Source organism: Heterocephalus glaber, unplaced genomic scaffold (assembly GCF_053883595.1).
Source record: "Heterocephalus glaber isolate CG9 unplaced genomic scaffold, H.glaber_assembly_v1.0 deba00001472, whole genome shotgun sequence".
Lineage (NCBI taxonomy): Eukaryota > Metazoa > Chordata > Mammalia > Rodentia > Bathyergidae > Heterocephalus > Heterocephalus glaber.
Window position 1 is genome coordinate 28,100,176 of NW_028258315.1, and position 25,962 is coordinate 28,126,137.

The 25,962-nt window shown below is 38.9% G+C and overlaps 1 long non-coding RNA gene and 1 pseudogene across 1 annotated transcript; one reads left to right on the top strand and one right to left on the bottom strand.

Annotated features, from left to right (window-relative positions):
• Positions 1-477: 477 nt before the first annotated feature.
• On the bottom strand, positions 478-25,477 carry LOC110351167 (uncharacterized). Its single transcript, XR_002398282.2, has 4 exons — positions 25,245-25,477; positions 24,349-24,445; positions 1,686-1,789; positions 478-876 (listed from the first exon to the last, which is right to left on the bottom strand). It is a non-coding gene; the product is annotated as an uncharacterized LOC110351167 (long non-coding RNA).
• On the top strand, positions 2,953-3,957 carry LOC101707128 (polyadenylate-binding protein-interacting protein 1 pseudogene; annotated as a pseudogene).
• Positions 25,478-25,962: the final 485 nt, after the last annotated feature.

Sequence of the window (25,962 nt, forward strand, 5' to 3'; positions counted from 1 at the left end):
TGTTTGGGTTGGAGATTTTCACCGAGTGCCTCTCCCCACCCCTCTTTCTTGATTGTTGTTCAGTCCTAAATTTCCCAGTCTCCGGGAGTTTTTTTTCTGGCTTTGGGTTATTTGATAAATAAACAATGGGTTTGCATATTTTGCTCTTGCATTAGGACCCTTTTCACTCTAAGTACCCTTCCTGCTTCTAGCTTTAGGGGTGGTGGTGCAGACTTTGTATCCAGTATTTGTAACCTGAGTAAAGTGAATACTTCCGCACAGTCCAGCCTGATGAGACAGCCACTCAGAGCACCAGTGTGCCTTTCTGAGCTCAGATCTAATCCCCTGCCTCTGAGAGCTACTTTTTGCAATGCTTATGGCAACTGGCTTGTGATAGGTCCAGAGAGAGACACTGGCAGGAGGCAGGAGGATGGAGGAACGGAGAAGCCAGCATGACCCACCCTCCCTTCCCTGGCACTCACCTCCTCTGGTGGCTTCTCCACAACGGCTGCATCTCCTTTGTGTGACCAGATGCTAGCAAATGCCCACACTCTGAGGTCCAGCCTCTGCCTGGGCTACCTAACGAATCCACATCCTCTGTGTGGGTTCCAAGTACAACTTTTATTAGTTTCCTATGCTGCTCTAACAAAGTATCACAAATCAGGTAACGTAAAATAATAAAAATTTATTGGGCCACAGTTGGAGGCAAGAATTCCAAAATCAAGGTGTCAGTAGAGCATAGTCCTCTGAGACTCTGGGTAGAATCCTTTCTTGCCTTTTCCTAGCCTGATGGTGGCCATCTGATAACATTCTTCACGTTCCTTGGTTTGCAGCTGAGTCCCAGTCTCTGCCTCTGCCACACATGGTCATCTTCCTGGTGATTGCTATGAGTTTTCTCTTTTTATAAAGACAGTAGTTAGATTAAGGCCCACTACTCCAGCATGAGCTTTTTTTTTTTTTTAGCTTAATTAACATTTACAATGGCTCTATCTCTAAATAAGGTCCCATTCTGCAGTACTAGGAGTTAATAGTTCTGCCAAGCAAATGGTGTATGGAAGGCAGGTGACCTGGATGGTAAGGGAATTTACCAAGAGTCAAGGAGTATGAAAAGACAAGAGTTTATTTAGACCAGAGTACACTATCAAGAGGCACCATGGGCCAGTTTCCAAGAGTGGAACTATGCCATCAGGGTAAGAGATTAGGGTTTGTTTTTTTTTTTAATAAGAGATTTAAGATGTGGGAAAATGTATGAGTTAGCAAATATAGGTATCTCAGAAATGCATTTTCCGGATCATCCTGTTCCTTGTTAATTTCCCAGGAACACCTGCATTAAACTAAAGCTGTACATCAAAGTTGTAAATTGGCAAGGTCATTTACTTCGGCCTCATGGAAGTCCCCTTCTCACTGGGAGAAAGATTAATTTTATCTCACGCTGTTTTGGTCATTTAGGTGCTGGGCAGGATTGCTTTAATGGGAGATTTTTGTTGCTCAGGGTTTTAACCCTTTTGTTGCCATTGGATAATCACTACATTGGATATATCCTTTTTGAGGGATTCAATTCCACCCATAATGTCCTCCACTTTTGGTGATGGCTCACTGCAATTGCTAATCCTTACATCCTTTCATTGCACCCTGTGGATCTTCCAGCCCCTCTAGGACCTTCCTATGAGTTCTCTGAATTAAATTTCCCCTACTGAATGTCTTACCCTGGGCTCTATTTCCTAACCAGACCTCTATGGACACCCTGATGAAGAGGTGTGTCCCTTGATCTTGTTTCTTCGTATTCCTCTTCTTTCCCTATAGGTGCGATCTAAGGAACAATAGAAGAAATGCCAAGACTGAAGAATTGGAGCAGGTGGCTCTTCCTTAAGCAAGAGCTACCAGAGGATATGCATCCCCCCAAACCCCTACATGGTCTGATGAACACGAAGGCAACAGTCATTATTAAATTTTCTTTTAAAACTGCAAATGAATAAGGCATAGAGCCCCAAACACAAAGGATTGTTTAACGACTGATGATATTTTGGTCCCATCAGAATGAGAAATATAACCAACCAAAAGAACATCTTGAGAGGGGCAGTTTTCCTGGCCCCGTTAGGTCTCTTGCATACCATTATTTCTCAGTGAATTTCCTCTATTTGCATTTAGTGCAAGCCTTTATTTTCTTATGATAACATTCATGCCTGTGAAAGACAAAGCCATAAAGTGGAAAACCCTCTGCTTCCACAGAACTGCTGGGGCACAAGCTAATGTCCTCTCTGTTCAGTTCTGCAGGCAGAGGAGATTATACTCTTTCTCAGCTCTGATCAGAGGTTTCAGCTCACTGAAGACCTTGACCAAGTGCCATTTGTAGAGACATTTTTCTTCCAGCGATAACATCTACTAACAAATGAATCTGGGGGGCATGGGAGTGAATGACTGTCAATCAATGGGCTATCAAAACTATCCTAAAATAATCGAGGTGGAAACTTCCTCTGGCCAGATTTACATAGCATCAGAGTCAGGGCCTAAACAAAGATTTAGTTTTCTAATGAACAATGCCATGCAGATATCCAAAGCCAGGACAAGTGTGTAATTTGATTTGTGGAGTTGGCTCTGTGTTTATTAATTAATTTTTCATTCAGTGATAGTTATCCAGGACCTGTTGCATGTCAGGCTAGCTTCAGGATATGGGGAATACAGAGAGGAACACAGTAAAGCCAGGGTTTGTCTTCTCATAGAGCCTGAACTATAGCAAAAGATAGTTAATAAGCCAGGGAGCTGGGCCTGCGGGGTGCTCAGGACACCAGCCGGCACTTCAGCCCAAAGTCCTGGGTTTCCTGCAGCCCCTGCTGCCACTGGCCCAGCCAAGGACTGCCTCGACCAGGAGCAAGGTCCGGGCCCGCTCCCAGGTGCCTCCCCTGCCCGGGGCACCCCCAGAACAAAAGAGGCCCCTGAGAGCTCCACCTAGCTCACAGGATGAAATCCCCCAGCAGAACTCAGTCAGCAATGCCTAAGCCCCAAGTGGTTGTGGCTCCTGTGTTAATAATGTCTAAGCTGTCTGCCAATGCCCCCTAATTTACCCATCAGGTTATTCTGCTTATACAGAATCCTATGAGGATGGTTGTGAAGATTATCCTACTCTATCAGACTATGTATAGGAGTTTTTGAATCATCTTACAGAGCAAACTGGCAGTTTTGAAACTGAAATTAAACAGTTTGCAGAGACCCTGAATGGCTGGGTTACAACAGATGATGCTTTGCAAGAATTTGTGGAACTCATCTACCAGCAGTTGTCTGACTGGATATGAAGTTAAAAATCAAGCTGCAAAAGGGGATGAAGTGACTCGAAAATGACTTTATGCATTTGTCCTTTTTCTGGGAGAACTTTATCTTAGCCTGGAGATCAAGGGAACAAATGGACAGGTTACAAGAGCAGGTATTTTTCAAGTTGGTCTGCATGAATTACTGAACGCTCTCTTCTCTAATCCAGTGGATGACAACTTAATTTGTGCAGTAAAATTACTGAAGTTGACAGGGTTAGTTCTGGAAGATGCTTGGAAAGAAAAATTAAAGACGGATATGGAAGGAGTTATTCAGAGAATTGAAAATGTCATCCTAGGAGCAAACCGCAGCAGAGATGTAAAACAGATGCTCTTGAAGCTTGTAGAACTCCAGTTGAGTAACTGGTGTAGAGGCCATGCATCTTCAACATACAGAGAAGCAACACCTGAAAATGATCTGAACTACTTTATGAATGAACCAACATTTTATACATCTGATGGTGTTCCTTTCACTGCAGCTGATCCAGATTACCAAGAGAAACATCAAGAGTTACTTGAAAGAGGGGAGTTTTTTTCCAGATTATGAAGAAAATGGAACAGATTTATCAGGGCTGGTGAAACATACTTGGATGATATTGATAATGAGATGGACCCAGAGATTGAAGAAGCTTGTGAAAAATTTTGTTTGGAATCAGAGCATAAGTGAAAACAGTAAAGTTAAATTTTACTTTTACATTTTATAAAACATTTTAGGTATGATGATTTAGCAGAACACAGGAAAGCAAGAACATGTGTCATACCAAATTAATGATGTTGAGTTATGTTACTAATGTATGCAAGTTTAATTTTGTTTAACACTATTTGCCAAAATAAATTTCATTCCCTACAACTTAAAATGTGTATATATTAAAAATAGCTTATTATGTACAGTTAATTCCACTGTTTTGGCTGCAATATAATCAATTTTGAAATAAATGAAATGTTGAAAGTAAATTTTGCTAGCTGGTTAGATGCTTATTCATTAAGTTTTCTTTCTTGAGGGAAAAAAATGTCAGCCTAGAAATATGTATTACTGCAAAAATGTAGCATTCTTTTTTAGATAGAAATATCACAGCTTTTATTTTAGTTTGACACTTATATCTCAATTAATTGAGTTTCAAATATTGCTGGTTGTGGTGGCACACACTTGAGAGACTGAGACAGGAGGATCACTGTGAGTTCGAGGCCAGCCTGAGTTACATAGTGAATTCAAGGCCAGCCTGAACTATATAGTGAGGCCCTGTCTCAAAAAACAAAACAAAAAAAATCAAATATTAATCATAGTCATGAACATCATCAGCACTAGTCTTGGAATATATCTACAACTGATTAACATATGTAGATGCTATTTGATCCAAAGGACTTGTAAAATATCATTAGTAGGGGGAAGAAACAGAACTCTCAGCTAAACAACCAAGACTCTTCAATGAGGATTTATTTCAATTCAAGCTTTCTTTTTTCTTTTACTTGACTAACTTCATTACCCTAAGGCCTAGACATTATTCTGCTTTATTTATATGGCTTTCTCACTTTTGTAGCATGGGTTATATTGACTTTTTTACTGGGAAATTTTACTAGATATTTATCATTCAAGTTTTCATCTGCTTTATAATTGATACACCTTGAGGATTACTTTTCTAATACTTTTACTATAATGTGGTACCACCTCAGCCAAATCTAAGTAATATTTTTACCTAATGTCAAATGTTTTTACAACTAACTAAAAGTAAAACTTATATATAAAAGGGTTGCCTGTAAATACACATGTAAATAGTTGTGTTAATAATCCAGTGTTTAACATTTCGTACATCTGTGTCTGCTAATACAGTTAGCTTTCTCACTTTTCTGCTTGTTTGTTCTGCCTGAATTAAAATTAGACTTTGAAAATAAAATTTAAATAGTTTTGTTTCTTCTAAAAAAAATAAGCCAGGCAGTGAGTGATAGAGGCCTTAATAAGATTAAGATGGCCAATGTGACAGAAATAGCCTGGTGTTTGATTGGGGTCATGCCAAGTGCCTTTCCTCTTGGGCAGGGTGAACCTCTCCAGGGATCTGCAGGGATCTTCAGGGCAGGGAGATCCAGCCATGCAGACACCTGAGAGGAGAACATTTCAGGCAGAGACAACACTAAGTGAAAAATCCAGACCATGGGGATAAACTCAAGGAGTCTGAGGAATACAAGCAGCTTGGACATCAGAGTATGTTGAGGAGTGGACCAGGCACGAGATGAGGTCATTTTATTTGGCCAGCAGTGGAAACTTTCTGGAAGGCTTTTAAGGCATGGAAGAGAAACTGCATGATCTTCTCTGGGGGTGGACACTGGGGAGAAAGAATGAAACCAAAGGACCAAGAACAGCCCAATGAGAGGGGGTGCCTGGATCTGGAGTGTGGCTCATGGTTGTGGGGAGATGTGGATTGATCCAGGGCATTTTGGAGGCAGGGTTCATGAGACTTAGCCATGAACTGGGTGATAGGGTGTAGTAGGCAGACAAAGGTGACTCTTCCTACCTACCTGCTAAAACCCCTCTCTTTGAATGTGGCAGGCTTATGACTTGCTTCTCATTGAATATGTAGCCTGTGATGAAGCAGCACTTCTAGGCTTACATTACATAAGATCCTGATTTCCACCTTGCTGGTGGACTCTCCTGGTCCTCACCTTGCTGGTTTTGAGGAAGGCAGCCATCACATGGAGAGGCTCTTGTGATAAGAAACAGGGTCTGATCAGTAGCCGGCAAGGCATATTGCCTGCAAGCCAATACCCCTAGGGGCTGAATCCTGGCAGTAATCCAGGGACCCTCCCCTGTAGAGTCACTATAGCCCAGCAGCACCTTTTGTCCTTGCTGGAGACCCCGAGAGAGGGAAGCTGTGTATCACTGACTCTAGTATCGCTGAGTCAAGAGTCTCTCAGCCCACTAAGGTTTGAGCGATGCTAATCTGCAGGAGCAGCCAACTAATCTGGCATGAGCAGAATGAGGATCAGGTATGACATCTGGGCTGGAGCAACAGGAACAAAGATGCAATTGTTCCCTGAGACAGGGACTCCTGTGGGAGAGCAGGTCAGGTAGAAAGAAGGAGCAGAGACTTCAAACGTGTGGTGGACAGGTGAGTATGACATAGGGGAATGTCTATGGTCATCATCCAGTCTTTTCAGGTGGGGAGTTAGAGAAGAATCTCCAGGTTCCCTTTTGATGGTGCCATAGAGGAGCCTGGGGCTAGTCCTACTTTCTGCCCCTCACCTCTTTTCTGGGATCTACTCCTTCACACAATCTGGGGCCTTGCCTGTCATCATATTGTCACTCCACCTGTCTTCCTTTGTGTCCCCTGTGGCTGGGTCCTCCTTACCCAGAGTGCCTCCCTAGATTTATCCCTGATGGGCACATGTATTGGAGCTTCCCATCCTTTCCTCATCTTCTGCCCAGTTGGAACTGACATTCTAAGCCCATTCTCCTGGGAACCCTGCCTCATGGCAAATGCAGCCTGAGGGTCGATGTGGGGAGAAAATATGGACACAGACACAGACTGGAATAGGAACTGAGAGGCTGCTATTCGTTGGCTATGTTTGAGACACAAAGTCTTCACTTTTTATTTTTTGGTACCAGGGATAGAACTCAGGACCTTGCACTTTTGAGGCAGGCGTCGTGCCACTGAGCTAAATCCCCAGCCCATCACTTTTGCATCAGTAAATGATGACATTAGTGCCACCTCTTAGCATTGCGGAATGGAGTAACAGCAACACAGATACAAGATGCCTCGCACAGAGCTTGGCAGGTAATAGGCACCAGGAATACTACCTATTATTATAATCAATGGACTTTTATTAAAGTGAAAAAGTCCAGAAGGCTGACATGTCACCTCAGAGCTATTGAATTCATAAATTTAAAACAACCATTTTCAGTTTTTCTCAATGTGCCAGTCTGCTTTTATCAATATTTAAATGTGTTTCAGGTACATTTGTCTTTCAAAACAAAATGTTTTTCCGTCATGTTACCTTTCTCATTAGATAGCCTTGTCTGCTCTCTGTCTCCATAGCCTCACCCCAGGGCTGCTCTTGGTCCTCTTCACCCTGGCTTCTCCACCCACTGCGCCACTTTTAAGGCTACAGTTCTAATGTCACCAAGATCTTGCAGTTACTAAAGGCAGAGGTTATTTTTCAGTCCTTTTCTTCCTTGAGGCCTCTGTAGCAGTTAACTGTGTGGACCATGATGTACTTTTGCTACGGTCTCTCCCAGCTGTTTCCTCCAAGGACATTTCCTCTATTTCCAAGGCTCAGAGGACCAACCCTGTGCTGTGTCTTCAGCCCAGCTTTTCCTGAGGCTCCTGGGCTGCATAACTAGCTTTATTTCCATATCTCACAGGCTCTCAATACTAAACCTCACTGCTTTCCTAGGGAGCTGCATCTTCTCACACTGTAATCCCATGACTCAGTTTCTAAGCCTAATTCCTGAGCCATACATGTCCCCTTCTGCTCCTTTTCTACCTCAATCCTAATGGTCACTGAGCTGTGTTCTGTAGATTCTGCTTCCACAGAGTATCTGGAATCTGACTGCGGTCCTCATCCCCTTGGGAGCATTGAATGTCCAAAACTAAAAACAAAGCCTATGACAGCTTTCAGAGCAATCGTCTAACCATTTAACCATACTGCCTTCCTTTGCAGATTGCAGGACATAAGCACTAAGATGTGATTATATTACTGAAGAACAAGAAGGATTAGAAGAGAGAGATCATGGAAGTAAGAAACATATTTTTTTCTTTCTTTCTCTCTTTCTCTCCTTATTTCCTTCCTTTTCAGTGCTGGATGGAGGAAGGAAAGAAAGAAGGAAGAAAGGAAGGAAGGAGAAAGAGAATCACCCTTAGGTGCTGTCTTAGTTACTTTTCTGTTGTTGCTGAGACAAAATATTCAACACCCAAAATTAAAGGGGAAAGGGTTTATTTAGCTCAGAGTTTGTAGAGGTTTCAGTCCATAATTGGCTGGCTCCAAGGCAGAGGGGTACACGGCAGAGGGGCACTGCAGAGGAAACACAGTTCATGGTCCCCACACTGTAGCAAAAGCAACAAGGAAACCTCAACAGCATCTTTCTGCCCCTTTTATCTTATCCAGACAACCAGGATTAGGGAATTTATAGCTTTACATTATATATCTTGGTTCTTATTTTTTCCCCATTCCCCTTCAACCCCTCCACCACTCCCTATTTACAAAGACAGTTTCCATTTTTCCTTTTCTCATATTTATTCCTTTCCCTTCTTTGTCACCCCGCTTTCCTCATGATTGTATGAGTTTAATCTTTAGAAGATGTCATTTTCTTGTCACTTATGAGGATTTGGGGCACCTGGGGAGCTGGGGAGGCACTGTCCTTACTCAGCCTGCCACCCTGGCCCACCCCACTTGCCATTTCCAATGGAACCCTCAGTCATAGTCATCTCTGGGTTTCAGTTTTAGGAAGTAAGTTATTTCCTACCAACAACTTTCATAACTGTCTATTCAAAAATATAAGCTTTAAGAATTTAACTATTTGATGTAAACATTATTTAAAAATATATTCTTTATTCTCTGGTTTCTTAAGTAGAGGATCCTCAGCGTGACTCACCAGGTATCTATACCCAATCACCCCCTCCCAACCATGTCCCCCGTTCTGAGTGGCAACGTAGTCAGCTTGCCCCTTGGTGCCTTTGACCACATCAAGCAGCTTTCCTGCTCTGAGTTTAATGACTTCTGATGCCACCCTTTGTTCTTTTGAAAGTTTCCATTTCTAATTTTTTTATGGAATGGGAAACCACATGGCTAAGCATGTTACAAAAGCACATGCTTCATAATTGCCACAAATAACAAGGTCTAAGGGAGAGAAAACTGCCTGGTGAAGTGGCTTTTTAAAGCATTTCATGCATGCAGAAGCTTTTGCTGACGTCGAGACACCGGGGTTTCTCCAAAGATGAGGGTTCACCAGAGGGCTGACCCTGACTAATAGAGGTGTTTCATATTGCATACCTAAAATGTACCAATAAGCTTAATAAAGAAAGAAAGTGGGGTGACATTGAGAAGCCCTGAAATTATGAGGAATTCTTGGAAGACAGAAAGCAGATGGAGTGGTATTGGAAAGAACCAAGGAAACCATAGCCGAACATGCACACAGAAAACGTCTAGCAGGATGATAAGAGATGCAGGAAACCTGAACCCAGTGCCAGTGATGACAGACATCAGAAGGGCCTTTGGTGGCCACACAGGTAATTAAGGGACCAGGTGCAGAGTATTGACCCAGTGGCAACCAGACCGTACGCACCTAGTTCTAGATCATTAGGGATAAGAGAATGTGCAAAAAAATCAGACTTGGGGGAGGGGTTAAAAAAAAAAAAGGAAGAGACAGAACACTGACCCTAGAGCGGATAGAAAGTTCATGATGAACTTCTAAGCTTTCTAGCTCCTATAGTCTTCAGAGGAGCTTCAGATAATGTTAGACCTCCATGCAAGAGTATGTTGCTGTGAGCGAGAAATGAAGGAAAGGACAAGCCTTCTGATTATTAGATTATAAAATAAATCTCTTTGTAGATGGAAGGAACAGAATGGGCACACTAATGGACAAGTGGGGATCTAAAAGGAAGCCAGCAAATTTTTTCTGCAAAAGGTCAGATTTTATATTATTTTAGCTTTCCAGGCTGTATTGTCTTAGTCATACTCTTCTTCCATTCTGCCACAGTGAAAAGGCAGATATTGACAATGCGTAAACAAGCAGAATAATTTTTCTTTACAAAATGATGATCTAGAAGATAAAATCAGGAAATATCATAAAACAGAGAACAAAAAGACAAAAGTAGAAAAATGTGAGAAAAGAGTCAGAAGACACAAAAGTTTAGTTCCCAAATAACTAATAAAATTGCCAGAAACAGAAAAAATGGAATGGAGGACAAGAGAAAAATAAATGGAAATTTATCACAGTTGAAGAATACAGATTTTTTACATATAAAGAGCCACCCTAGAACTTTGTAGGGAAATATACATCGACATGATGACTGTTTATGAAGTCTCCAGATTATTACTCAACAGCGATTTCTAAAAGCTCCCAAGGGAAAAATAATTATCTATACAGGAATTAAAACCATACTTTCATTGAATGTTAAAAAAATTCTGAGATGTTCTTAGCAAAAATTATTTACGCCAGGAATTCTATACCTAGCTAAAAATTCTATACCAGCAGGAGGGAAAAGATACGAATATTTTTGTAGACATGAAAGGAGTTATAGACCGATTTTTGTTAGAGTTAAGATTTGATCAAGGTGCAAAAATCCTCAACAAGATATTAGCAAATAGAATCATCAAAAATATCATACATGATAGTTAAGTAGGTTTCATCCCAGAGACTAGAGGATGGTTCAACATATGCAAATAAATAAATGTAATACACCACATAAATCGAAGTAAGGCCAAAAACCACATGAAAATATCAATAGATGCAGTAAAGGCTTTTGACAAAATCCAACATCCCTTCATGATAAGAACCCTGAAGAAAATAGCTATAGAAGGACTATACCTGAATTTAATAAAAGCTATATATGACAAACCAATGGCTAATAATATATTAAATTGTAGGGAACAGGGAAAAGGGATGTTACTAGAACCTCTGCAGTGAGTCCTAGTCTCCTGCAAACCACGGCAGGACAAGGTGAATTAATTTATTATACAGGAAAGGTAGAAAAATCAGACCTTGAGAAGAAGCTGAGCTTTGGGTCTGATCAGTGCTGCTCTGGGTGGCAAAGAGGAAAGCCCTGAGTTTGCTGCACCTTTTATTCAGTACATAGGAAGAAACAAATGTAACAAATGATTTTCAGAGAGTTTAGTACATCTGGGGGTAAACAAAGTGTAACAAATGACTGGGGTGGCGGAAATCCAAGAACAAGGAGGAACTGAGTAGAAGAAGATTTTGTTCCTCCCAGGATGTCTTCAGCTGGTGTAATCTTGTCCTGGAGAATCACAGCATCACCGCATCACCGGATCATTGAGGTCTCAGTTGTGACCCGAGGCCAAAATGGAATTATGTCTCCAAATGCCATAGCTGGCCTATAGGCAGGAGAATGAGGATTTTCCCCTAAAATTATGTAGCATCGCTCCCAACATTAAATGGGGAAAAAACTGAAAGCATTCCTGCTAAAATCAGGAACAAGACAAGGATGTCCACTATCACACTTCTATTCAAAATAGGACTTGAAATATTAGCCAGGGCAATCAAGCAAAAGAAAGAAATGAAAGAGATACATATAGGAAAGGAAGAACTCAAATTACCATTATTTGTAGATGAGATGATACTCTACATAGAGGACCCAAAAGGCTTCACAAAAAACTCTTAGAAATGATTATTAACTTCAGCAACATAGCAGGATACAAAATCAACTCATAGAAATCAATAGTATTTGTGTACACCGCTGATGAACTCAATGAGAAAGAAATTATGAAACAATACCATTTATAGTAGCATCAAGAAAAATTAAATACCTAGGAATTAACCTAACCAAGGAAATGAAAAATCTCTACAAAGAAAACTACAGTACTCTGAAAAAGGAGATTGAGAAGGACATCAGAAAATGGAAAGATGTCTCCTGCTTCAGGATAGATAGAATCAATATAGTGAGAATGGCCATACTCCCCAAATTGTCATACAGATTGAATGCAATCCCAATCAAAATACCAATAGCATACATCACAGACCGAGAGAAAACAATCTTAGGAAAATTCATATGGAACACAGAGACATCCAGAATAACAAAAGCAATCTTGGAAAACAAGAGCAAAGCAGGAGGCATCACAACACCTGACTTCAAGCTATACTACAAAGCAACAGTAATTTTTAAAAAGAGAGAGAGAGAGAAAGGGATGGTACTGGCACAAAACAGACTTTTGGATCAATGGGACAGAATAGAGGATACAGAACCATCCCCAAGCACATACGGCTAGATCTTTGACAAAGGGGCCAAAAGTATACCATGGAGGAGAGATAGCTGGTTATGGTTTCAGTTTAGATGTCCCCCCAAAGCCTCATAAGGTCATAAGTGAAGCTTTTTCAAAGGTGGCTGGATCTGGAGTGTGTGATGCTGGAATTAATTCATGGTGCAACGCAGGCTCAAGGGCACTAAGATTAAGAGTGTGAGTGCTACCCGTCCTAAGTAGTCTGGATAAGATAAAAGGGGCAGAAAGACATTGGTAAATTCCCTTATTGCATTTGCTACCTTATGTGTGCCATGAACTGTTTCTCCTCTGCGAAGCGTGTCTGCCACCAGCCTGCCTTGCAGCCAGCCAATTATGGACTAAAATCTCTACAAACTGTGAGCTAAATAAACCTTTCTTCCTTTAACTTTGGGTATCAGGTATTTTGTCTCAGCAATGAGAGAAAAGTAACTAAGACAACAGCCTATTCAATAAATGGTGCTGGGAAAACAGGGTATCTTTTTGTAGAAGACTGAGGCAGGACTCATGTATCTTACCATGAGGTAAACTAAAACCAAAATGGATTAAAGATTTAAACATTAAAACAGAACAGATATTTGGAGAGTTACTTGAACTTCTCCCTACTTCCTAATTTATCTATCTTCTCTTTCTCTCCATATATATATATATATATATATATATATAACAGAAATGTGATATTATAATGTGTGTATATATATTTATAAAAATATATATTACAGATATGTGATATTTAAGCTTGTGTGTCTAATTTATTTCACTTAACACAATGTTCTCGGGTTGCATCCATTTGCCTATGAATAGATAAATAGGAAGTAGCAAGAAAAAAAATAGCTCCCTAAATTATCTATTCTGTTGTTTGAAAAATATTTCAAGATAAATGCTAATTGTTTCATTTATATTACTAGTTTCTTTTGTTCATTGAAAAGAAAATTGTGTCCTTTGTTTCTTCTTCATAAGAGAGAATTTTGTTGTTGCTGTTTGTGACTTGTACTCTGAATAACATTTTGGCTGTTCTTCTAAGATCATGACATACAATATATTAAACATTGTTATTCTCTAATTATTTTGTTATGAAATTTTATTTTATTCTTCATAGAAGTAAGAAGTGTTTTTATATTTTCTTTGTTAGTATTTATTTGTATTATATTAAAACAAAACAGAAACATTGAACCTAAAAATACTTGAAGTCATAGCTATAAGAAAGGATTTTTTAAAAAACAGAACCCCAATTGCACAAGAAATAATAACAAGAATCAACAAATGAGATTTGATATATCAAATTAAAAAGCTTCTGCACAGCAAAAGAATCAATTAGTAGAGTGAAGAAACAACCTAAAGAATGGGGGAAAAGGACTTCCAGGAAAATGGCAGAATAGTGAGCAGCAGAGAAGCAGCCACTCCAATATTTGGAATCCAGACACTGAAATGTAGCAATATGAGGAAGAGAAGGAGGAGGGAAGTGGGCCCCTGGGACTCAGCTAAGATTTGAAGCAAAACTTAGAGCCCATAGGGAGAGTGAAGAGAGGGACCACAATGCAGAGAAAGGTATGGCAAGTAGCACTTTCTCCCTGATTCCTGGCTCAGTGTGTGGGAGGGGTGGCTTGATCCTGCAGAGGCACAGTGGCTACTGGTGACCCCAGAGGCCTCCAAAGAGAAATGCACCACTGGAACAGAGCAGTAGACACTGTGGACTGCAGTGGCTAGTTGAGTTATTCCAGTTTAGACTCCCCTAGGACAGGGAGATTGGCCGGTAGCCATTTTGAAAGGGGCCAGCAGAAGTCAGAACTAGCAGCTCCAAGGGTCAAATAACAGAGTTAAACCCAGCAGGAGTCACTCAGAGTGTTGCAGGCTGAAAAACTCAGCTCCCAGCCTCACAGCCAGAAACCAGAAGCAACTTAAACTTCAGTGGGACTAAAGGCCCAGATTGGATGGACATTGCTAGGATCAGTCACCACCATAATTCTACTGCTGGCTTGCTAGGATTAATCGACACATATCTAGGCTTTGTCTGCTTTCTTTGTCGAAGAGTGACAGCACAGACACTCACTGAAGTGGACTTTATTTTTTCAGCTTTTCTTCCTCTCTTTGCTTCTTTATTTTTTCTCTTTTTCTTCATTGTTCCTATTTTTATATGAGAACATTGTTTCTAGGATTTTTGTTTGTTTCTTTGTTTTGTTCTGTTCTTGTTTCTGTTTCTTTCTTCTTTCTTTCCCTCCTGCCTTCTTCACCAGTTCCCAACGCTTGTGTAATCTTCCTTTGTCCTCCAGTCTTGCTTCTAATCCTTTTCTCTTCTTCTATTTCTCTACTTTTCCCTAATTGCTTTGGAATTTTCTCCCCTGAGGGTAAAATTGTCATATTGAAGGAATATTTACTGTACACAATTTTCTGGTTTGTTTTAGATTTAGTTATATAATTATAAAACCTGTTCATATGTTTAATGGTAGCAAATTGAGAGCTACAACAGTTTGTCATTTTCTACAGTGTGTGGTCTGTGTGATGTTATTGTTATTACTGATTGTACTACTTTAGCCAAGGTGACATCATTGTTCTCATCAATTGTTCTTCCTTTTCTGCCAAGGCTGAGATTGCCCAATGGTCATAAACAATAGGCCAGTGCCAAAGAACCAGTGGTTAGGTCACATAGGCAGCAACTTCTCATCTCCAATAAATTGAAAAGGTAGGATCTTGCAACAGGCTCAAAACCCAAAAACTAGCTACATCTGGAAGACATCTCTGAGAAGTAATCATTTCCTAAGGGTTCTTGATATTAACAATAAAGACATCTACCATAAATGCTTTATAAGTATAAATGCAAGAATTAAACTTTAAAAAATAGAAAATGAAAAGTAAGATGGAACTCCAAACTTCCAGCTTGCCAAAGGCAAACCTAGGAGACAATGAGATGAGACAATTCAAAAGCCACCCGATAGACTCTCTGAAGTGATAACAGTGGCAGTAACAAAGCAAATGAATGAGGTTCTAGAGAAAATGAAATCAGAAATAATTTCTCAGATAATTTCAGAGATGATGAACATAATTAAATGCATGACTAGTGAATCTAGAGCAGATACAGATTTTTTAAAATAGATGAGCTTAAGAAAATGATGAGAACCATGAATGCCCAACATAGGAAAGAAATGGAACCCATGAAACAGATTCAATCAGATTTCCAGGAGATTAAAAATTCAATTGAAAGTACATACATCAAAATGAACCAATGTAAGAACCAAATATCAGATCTAGGAGACAGGATTGCAATTAGTGAGCATGAAAAGAAAGATATCTTAAAAATAGCAAAGTGGGGCTGGGATTTAGCTCAGTGGCACCATGCCTGCCTCACAAGCACAAGGTCCTGAGTTTGATACCTGGTACAAAAAAAAAAAGCACCAGCAAGGGAACACACAAAAAAATCAATCCAACAGCTGCTAGATGATGCAAAAAAGAATAGCATAAGATTGATCAGAGTCAATGAAAAAGCAGGAGATACCACAAACAACATAAAAAACCTACTCACAGAAATAATGGCAGAAAATTTCCCAAGCATAGTAAAAGAATTTGACATACAGTGAGGCATATAGAACTCCAATTAGCCATAATAAAAAAAAAATCTCCCCCAAGGCATATAATAGGTAAGATTCCAGAAACTCAACACAAAAATAGACTTTTTGTTTTTATTAGAGAAAAGAAAAAATCACTTATAAAGAAAAGCCCACCAGAATTACAGTAGACTTCTTAACACAAACCCATAAGCCAAGCAGAGCTTGGAGTGAAGTGTTTCAAGCCCTAAAAGAAAACAACCTCCAGCCCAGATTGATGTACCCCATGAAACTATCTTTCAAAACTGATGGACAAATAAGATACTTCCAAGACAAAGAACACCTGAAGAAATTCATGACCACCAAACCAGCACTCCACAATATTCTAAGGACATTCTAGAAAGAGATAATGAAGAATACAATTCTATGAATCTCAACAGAATTAGTCTACCAGGCAAAGCAAGTAATTTTACAGGGGGGAAAGACAGGAAAATAACAAGAATAAATCAAAATGTATCAGTTATAACCATGCATGTAAATGGTTTCAATTCACCAATCAAAAGAAAGAGACTGGTATAATGGATCAAGAAACAAGATCCAAGAATATGCTGCATACAAGAAACACATTTATCTCAAAAAGAAATTCATAGGGTGAAAGTCAAAGGATAGAAAACAATACTCCATGGGACAGGAACCCAGAATAAAGCAGGAGTGGCTATTCTATTTACAGACAGAGTGGATTTCAAGCCAATACTGATCTAGAGAGACAAAGAAGATCACTACATCCTTCTTAAGGGAAGAATCCAAGAGGAACAGATAACAATTAAAAATATATACACACAAAGTACCAGTGCACCCAACTATATAAAACAATTTTTTTTCCAGAACCAGGGATCAAACTCAGGACCTTGGGTTTGCCAGGCAGGTGTGGTGCCACCAAGCTAAATCCCTAGCTCTAAAACAAATATTAATGGACATGAAAAATGAAATAAGCTCTAATACAATTGTGATGGGGACCTCAATACCCCACTATCACAAATAAACAAATCAACTAGAGAAAAAAAATCAACAATGAAATATCAAGATTGAACCAAATTTTTGAACAAATGGACTCAATAGATGTCTACAGAGTGTTCCATCCCACAACATCAGAATACACATTCTTCTCAGGTGCACACAGGATGTTCTCCAAAATAGACCACATACTAGCTCATAGAATATGCTTAAGTAAATGCAAAGGAATTGAAATTATCCCATGCATATTATCAAACTATAGTGTAATGAAATTGGAAATCAATGGCAAAAGAAACTACAGAAACTTCATAAACACATGTAAATTAAGTAACACCCAGCAACCAATGAGTCACAGATAAAATTAAAGAAGAAATCATACAGTTTCTATAATTAAATGGTAATGCCAATACAACATACCAGAATTTATGGGACCCAATGAAAGCAGTCCTATAAGGGAAATTCATAGTCATAAATTCCTACATCAGAAAAATAAAACGAGTTCAAATAAATTATCTAATGTTGAACCTCAAGCTTCTAGAAAAAGAAGAGCAAGCCAAGCCCAAAGCTCATATAAGGAAGGACATTACAAAAATTAGAGCAGAAATCAATGCAATTGAGACTAAGAAAACAACACAAAGAATCAATGAATTGAGGAGTTGGTTCTTTGAAAGATCAAATAAAATTGACAAACCTTCAGCCAATCTTACCAAAAAAAGGAAAGAAAAGACTCAAATCCATGCAATTAGGAATGAAAAGGGCAAAGTTACAATGAATCCTGCAGAAATCCAGCAGATCATTAATATCTACTTTGAGAACCTGTATTCTAGTAAGATGGAAAATACAGAAGAAATGAACAGATTCCTATATACATATGAAGTACCAAAGCTAAATCAAGAAGATATGAAAATGGTAAATAAACTAATATTAGTCAATGAAATTGAAGATGTAATTAAAAACCTACCAACAAAGAAAAGCCCAGGTCCTGATGGATTCACTGCTGAATTCTATAAGAAATTTAGAGACGATCTAATGCCACTACTCCTCAAACTCTTTAATGAAATTGAAAAGGAAGCAATACCCCCAAACTTATTCCTGAAAGCAAGCATTACCCTCATATTAAAACCAGAGAAGGATCCAATCAAAAAAAGAGGGGTACAAGCCAACCTCCCTAATGAGCATAGTTGCAAAAATCCTCAGTAAGATACTGGCAAACAGAATACAGTAAATTATCGAGAAGATTATACACCATGACCAAGTAGAATTCATCCCAAGGATGCTGGGATGTTTCAACATACTAAAATCAATAAATGTAATACAACATATTAACAGAGACAAAAACCACATGATCATCTCAATAGATGCAGAAAAAGCATTTAACAAAGTCCAACACCCATTTGTGATTTTAAAAAAACCTACAGAAAATTGAAATAGATGGTCTTTATCTCAATCTAATAAAAGCCATCTATGACAAACCAACAGCCAATATCATAGTAAATTGTCAAAAACTGAAACCTTTCACTCTAAAATCAGGAACAAGACCAAGATGCCTATTATCACCACTCTTATTCAATATAGTTTTGTAAACATTAGTCAGAACAATTAGACAAGAGAAAGAAATAAAAGGAATAAGTATAGGAAAGGAAGAAGTTAAATTATCTTTATTTGAGGAAGACATGATACTCTACATAGAAGACCCCAAAAATTCTACCAAAAGACTTCTAGATTTGATGAGCAAATTCAGTAGCATAGCTGGATACAAAGTCAACACTCAAAAATTAATAGCATTCGTGTACACAAATAACAAATTCACTGAGAGAGAAATTAGGGAAACCACACCTTTCATATTAGCCTCTAAAAAAAATGAAATACTTAGGAATCAACCTAATGAAGGAAGTAAAATACCTTTACTTTGAAAACTACAGTACTCTGAAAAAAGGCATTGAAGAGAATATCAGAAAATGGAAAGATATCCCTTGTTCTTGGATAGGAAGAACCAATAGAGTGAAAATGGCCATACTCCCAAAATTGTTGTACAGATTTAACGAAATCCTAATCAAAATACCAAAGGCATACCTTACAGAATTAGAAAACAATAGTAAAATTCATTTGAAACCAGAAGAGACCTGGAATAGCAAAGGCAATTCTGGGCAACAGAGGAAAGGTTAGGGCCAACACAATCCTTGACTTGAAATTATACTACAAAGCTACAGTGATAAAAACAGCATAGGACTTAGCAAAAAAGACAGACCCATGGATCAATGGAAAAGAATAGAAGATGCAGAAACAACTCCAAACACACTCAGCCACTTTATCTTTAACAAAGGGGCCAAACATCTTCACTGGAAGAAAGGTAGCCTCTTTAATAAATGGTTCTGGAAAAACTGACTTTCCACATGCCAAAGACTAAAACTAGACCCATATCTTTCAATATGCACTAGACTAAAATAGAAATGGACCAAAGATTTAAATATTAAAACAGAACATTAAATCTGCTGGAAGATAGAATAGGTACAAGTCTTGGATACATAGGTATAGGCAAAGACTTTATAAACAAACCCCAATCACAGAAGAAATATCACAAAGAACCTCTTGTCTTATTATAAAGCTTTTGCACAGCAAAAGAAAGAGACAACCTACAGAGGGGGAAATTTTTTTTTGCTAGCTGTTCCTTAGACAAAGCACAAACATGTAGAATATGTAAAAAAAAAAAAAGAAATCAGACCCCCCAAATTTAAAGACTCAGTCCAAAAATGGGCATCTGAAATGAATAGACACTTTTCAGATGAAGAAATAGAAATGGCAAATAAATACATGAAAAATATTGAACATTATTGGTCATTCAAGAGATGCAAATTAAAACCATGCTGAGAGTCTATCTCACTCCAGAAAGAATGGCTGCTATCAAGAAATCAACCAATAACAAATGCAGGTGGGGTCGTGGGGAAAAAGAAACTTTTCTCCACTGTTGGTGGGAGTGTAGACCGGTGAAACCACACTGGAAACCAGTGTGGAGATTCCTCAAAAAAGTAAAGCTAGAGATTCCATCTGCCCCCACTATTCTCCTTCTTGATATCTTTCCAAAAGAATTAAAAGCATCATACCACAGCAATAAATACACACCCATGTTTATAACAGCACAGTTTGTAATAGGTAAATCTTGGAAACAGCTCAAATGCCCACCAACCATTGAATGGATACAGAAGATGTGTTTTTTTTTATGCAATGAAGTAATACTGTGCCATAAAAAAGGGTGAACTTGAGACATTTCTAGGTAAATGGATGCACCTTGAGACTATACTCTTAAGTTAAATAAACTGGACATGCATGTTCAAATATCACATAGTTTCTCTGGTGTGAGAAACCAAAAGTATAAATAAGGACTAAAATATGTAATAGATATTGTGAAATAGGGAAAAAATGTTTCTCTGGTAAGGGGAACTAGTGAGGGGAAGGAGGGAAAGGAAGGAATGAAAAAGGAAAGAAAGAGAATAGAATTAAAAATGGAAACAAAGCTTTTGAAAATAAGGAAGTGAAGTGAGGTTGAAGGGAGGGGAGGGAAAAGGGAGAAAAAGACTCAAGATATATCATGTACAGGTATAAATTCCATATGATGACTATTATCACTATGTATATCTAAAATGGACCTACCAATAGAATTAAGTTTTTAAACCTGTAAAATAAAATAAAAATTATTGAAAATGAACACACACACCCAAAAAAAGAATGGAGAAAAATTTGCCAGCTATTCTTCAGACAGAGGACTAATATCTAGAATATATAAAGAACTCAAAAAAGTTAGGCCACCTAAAATAAAAGACCCAATCAAGAAATGGGCAAATGAAATGAATAGACACTTTTCAGGAAAAGATATACAAATGGCTAACAAATACATGAAAAAATGTTCAACATGTCTTGCCATTAGAAAAATGCAAATTAAAACAACACTAAGATTTCATCTTGTACAAGAATGAGTGGTATTTATCAAGAAGTCAAAGAATAATGAATGCTGGCGTGCAGTGAAAAAGGGACTCTCCTCACACTGTTGGTGGAAATGCAAATCAGTACAACCAGTATGAAAACCAGTAGGGAGATTTCTCAAAGAGCTAAAATTAGAAATTCTATATAATACAGCTATTTCCTTTCTAGATATATTCCCCAAAGAGGTAAAGACATCATACTAAAGCAATACATACATACCAATGTTTATAGCAGCAGAATTTATAATAGCTAAATGCTTGAAGCAGTCAGTGTACCCATCAACAGACAATGGATACAGAAAATGTGGTAGCTATGCATAATGGAATATTACTCAGCTATAAAGATGGAAAAATTTGAGACTTTTTAGGAAAATGGATGCATATGGAAAAGAAATGAGTGAAATAAATCAGTTACACAAGCGTAAATACTGAATGGTATCTCTCATTTGAGTAAGTCAAAGTACAAACGAAGAGAATAATAAAGGATGGATACAAGGGAACAAGGGGATAGACTTGCAAGTGGGAAGGAATGTAGGAGTTTGAGGGTATGAGGGGAGAACGGGTTGAGAAGGGGAAGTAAGTAGAATTACAATATATCATATACAAGAGCCCAGTAATTTCAATGAATGTAAGCAGTATATGTCAAAAACAGGAGCTAAGAATTGTAATTACAACAAGAATGAAAATGAGGAAAGGGGATTTAGAGGTAGACCGAGGGAGGTGGGTGGGAGGGGGAAGAAGAAAAACAAAAACAAAAACAAAAAAGAAACAAGCTGTATTATGTACACATACTCACTCCCCAAGATGAATGTAAACATCACGTACTTCAAACATGTACTAATAAAAGGAAAGAAAAATAAGTAAATAATACAAAATACAAAAAAGATATTTAATCAGGGGTGGTTTACAGTAAAATGACAATTCAATCTAAGAAAGAACCTATATAAATACAGATTAAGTAGTGGTATGCAAAGTATTCTGTACAATGTATAGATACATTAAAATATGTAGTGATTAATAAAACAAAAAACTTTAAAGTGATTATAGTATAGAAAGTAAAGAGAGAGAAGGTGGCATGGTAGAGTGCTAAGATTTTGTCATTTTGCTAAAGAAGGATGTAGAAAATAATTTTAAAAGTTCACAGATTAATAATGCATGTTGAAGTGGGCATATCAAAAATGTAAGAACATAAAAATAATGTAAGAATACCCACTTGAACACATAGGTGAAGTAACTTCTAAACTTACAAGAGAGAAAAATGGGGGAAATAACATTGATCCATGTAACAAAAGGAGGAAAAGGGAAATAAATAAGAAATTATTTACATACATAGACTGATGTAAAATAACAGTGCAGTAATGTAGATGGATTAAAGTCACTGAGTGAATGTCAGACACTTCCAAATTTTATGAGTTTGTAAAGGCACTGATAACACCTGAAAACACAACATGCCACTTCACCATCATCATCTGTGAACGGGGAGTGGCACAGGAATGAGATGCAGGGGTTAGAAGTTGACCCGGGCTTTTGTGTTGTTTAACCTTTACACACGGAGAATAGATAAAATTTTTTTTTTTTCATGTGAGGTTAAAAAAATCACATTTGACCAAGTCAAATATGGAGGAATGTTAGCAAACAGCCTGAAGAGCTTGTATCCCTCATCCTCTCTGTGGGCAAGGGATCCCCTGAGTGTAGATGAAGGTAGAGTTCATTGTGCCTCCTCTCTGGTTAATTGCCATTTTGATTCCTAACTTAAAGTTAGCATGGTACCTGGTTGAAATTCTTCTAAAATTACTGATCTTTTTCTTATTTCAAAAATACCTATGTAAATTGCAAAGATATTTTATTAATTTTTATCTATTTCCTTATTTTTGTGGTGCTGGAGATTGAACCCAGGGCCTTTCCAATGAGCTCTACCAACAGCCTTTAAATTTTTATTTTATTTTGAGACAGGGTTTCACTAAATTGCTAAATTGCCAAGGCTGGGCTCAAACTTGCAATCCTCCAGCCTCAGCCTTCCAGAGTGCTTTTGCTACTATGCCATTTAAAATATACTTTTAGAAAGGAAACACTACAATTTCTTTTTCCAGAAATAATGAAAAATAGAAAAGTCTTAGATTGCCACTTAAAAATCCAGTTAGAGCACTGCCAGAAGAAATTTCCATACCAGCAGCACTTATGCCAGACCACACTCAGATGACCCTGGAGTGACTGCGCCAAAAGAAGCCTTGCAGCCCCCACCCCACCCCGCCGTGGGCTGGTACTGGCTCAGCACCTGGGGCCTGCAAATGGACTGGGGTCTGTGCAGATGTGATTAAGGATCTTGAGGGAAGGAGATCTACAATTATAAGAGAAACGTTGATTAGGCACAAAGAGATTGTCCTTGTAAGGGGGACAATTAGACACAGAGAAGCACAGAAGAGGAGAGAGGTGAAGATGCAGGCCGAGTGGGGTGGCAAGGAACTTGGGGGAAGCCAAGGGATGCTGGCCACCCTCGGAAGCCGGAAGAGACCGGAAGCATTTCTCCTAGAGCCTCCAGAGAGAGCACAGCCCTGCAGGTCTCCATAGATCCTGATAATGCATTTCTGTCACTTTCAGTCACCAGGTTTGTGGACTTGGTCACAGAACTCACAGGAAACTACCTGGACACCCCTTTCTCCACACCCCACATAAATGACACACCATATAATCGCTGTCACTCTTGTCTGTGTGCCATGGCAGTGCTTCCCAGGGTCTGGATTACGGGTGAGTGAAATTTAAACCATAATTTTGGCAACTAACATTGGATTGTCTATAGTTTTTATTTCCCAAGCTACATGGGAGAATAGGTATTACTCATCTGCTTTTACAGCGCCCCAGCCAACTACCGCAGCCCTCTTGCACATGTTCTAGAACTCTTACTTTCCTTGCCCCCTGTGCACCAGATTTAGTAGTTGTGGAGCCTGCAGTGGTGCTGTGCCTCCACGTGTGTTGGTCAGCAAGAAAATCAATGATGATTCAAAAGAACTTTGTAGTGTCAGTAGGAAAAAGATTCTCTTTCTATTAGTATGTTTGAAGTATAACAGTCATGTTTCAAATAATTGTTAATAGAAGGAGAAAAAACAAATATATAACATCTGCACTCCTGGATGGGGACAAGGCACAGCCTCTCCCTGAACTATCCTGACTTAGGTGAATTAAACCCCTGGTGGGTGGTGAAAAAAAAAAGATCTAAAAATGGGATAAAGAGAAGTTTAGGAAGGAATAAGCAAACATACAGAGATGAGGATCAGAGGTGGAACCTGTGGCATAGTGATTTCCATCTCAGATTCAAATGGCTGTATTGTGTCCACACTCCAGGACTTTGGCTGAGCATCTCATCTTACTGGGAGAGATGCGATTCAAAGTCTGAATTACCAACTCCCTACACAGGCCAGAGTTATGGGTGGATTTGAATTATTCTCCACCCTAAAGCTGTGTTCTGTGATGGCTGTACCCTCCCTTCCCTTGTCTACAAGCTTTAGGACTTCTTGTGGCATTGCCATAAAACTGACAAGACATTTATAAGGAAAAATATTAAAACATTTGCAGAACTACTCAAGTGCCTGGTACCTTGCATTAGGCCACTGTCTCCTTAGGAGGTCATGCTGCTCGGTGCTCTTCTTGCATCTTCCTACCTTCATGCACCTTCAGACATTCTTGGCCCACTCTGAAAGTATACATGAGAATTTCTGTTATGCAGTGAAATATGAAAGCAGAGGTGTAAATCATTATATGAGAAAGGAAAATTTGGGATGAGGAATTGGTTTTTGTCTTTGAGAACTTGCCTTTTTGCTTCTCTACTATGGTCTTTAAAGAAAATCCTTTCAACTTTAAAAATAAAAAGACTAGAAAGGATTTGGGATTATCCCATGAATTATTTAGTTAGTTGAGAGAACGGAAGTCCAGAGAGGTCATGTGATCTATTGTCTCAGAAGGTGGAGATAGCACCCAGGGCAAGGACAGCAAAAGAACCACTAGCTCCAAAAGGCTTCATATTGTTGCAGAATTTGAGAAAAAAATCATAAAATTTTATTGTCTTTTAATTTGTCCACCTCCTCCTAGGCTGAAAATGTCCAGTTTCCTCATCTGCATAGACAAAGGCACCATTACAATCCCATCCGCTCCGTCTCATTTTAGGTAATGAAGTATGGGAGCTTTACCAGACCCCACCTTGATAAATCGAGTATTAAACCAATTTGCCAAGGACCTTCTTGTACACTTTTGCAGAAATGTCAACCCAAACCAGGCAAAAGCACCTTTGTTAAATGCCTGATTACAGTTGCCAATCTTGGTTACAGTTATTAAAAAAAAAATCTGGGGATAATTGCCAATTTGAGATTGGAAGAGAGCCAGACTGACTGTGTTAAAGGCCCTTCTTTGGCAGTTTCATCTGTTTTTCTTTGACGTTTAATTTTGCTTTTTAATTCTTCAAACAAAGGCAATGGGACTTTGGTTTGGGGGCTTACTCTGGCAAGATTGGGGTGCATAGTTGCTGGTTTAATTTTTTTCATTTACTGTGGGTTTTGCCACCTTCTTTCCATCCTTTCTCACAGCATCATCTGTAGTTCTAGGTTATCAGGATGGGAGCATTTTTCAGGAACCCCAAGCCATGATCAGAGTAATTTCTTCCATCGAGATGGTTGTCACTCCTGCTGGTGCAGCTGCCTGACTGGGAACTGTCAGTGTGGTTAGATTTGGCCATCTGACAACCCCAGATGCTTTACTGACAAGCAGGCACTGACTGTAATTGTCACAGCCACACAATTGGTGTTTGTCCAGCCTTAGTGCCACCCAATGCAGCATCATGCCATGTGTCCCCTTGGAGAGGCATTGCTTGCTGACAACTAGCTTGAGCAACATCACAATGACTGCCGAGTATAGGAACACCTGTGGAAAGCCTGTTGCAGTAGGACACAGCCCTCAGCATCTCCAGCTTCTCTAGCACTGGGACAGATGGGCCCAGATCCAATCCTAGTGCATTTCCATCCTGGAGTTAAGTTGACCTTTTCAGAAACAACATCTATTTCCACATCACCAAGTGAGCACCCATTAACTATTGGGTTCACTATGAACCTCAAGTGAGTTAACTAATGGAAACAGCACATTATGACCTCATCTATTGTGTGTCATTTGTTACCCAACCGGCACATTAACTAACTACATGTCGCTATGAATAACTAGTGA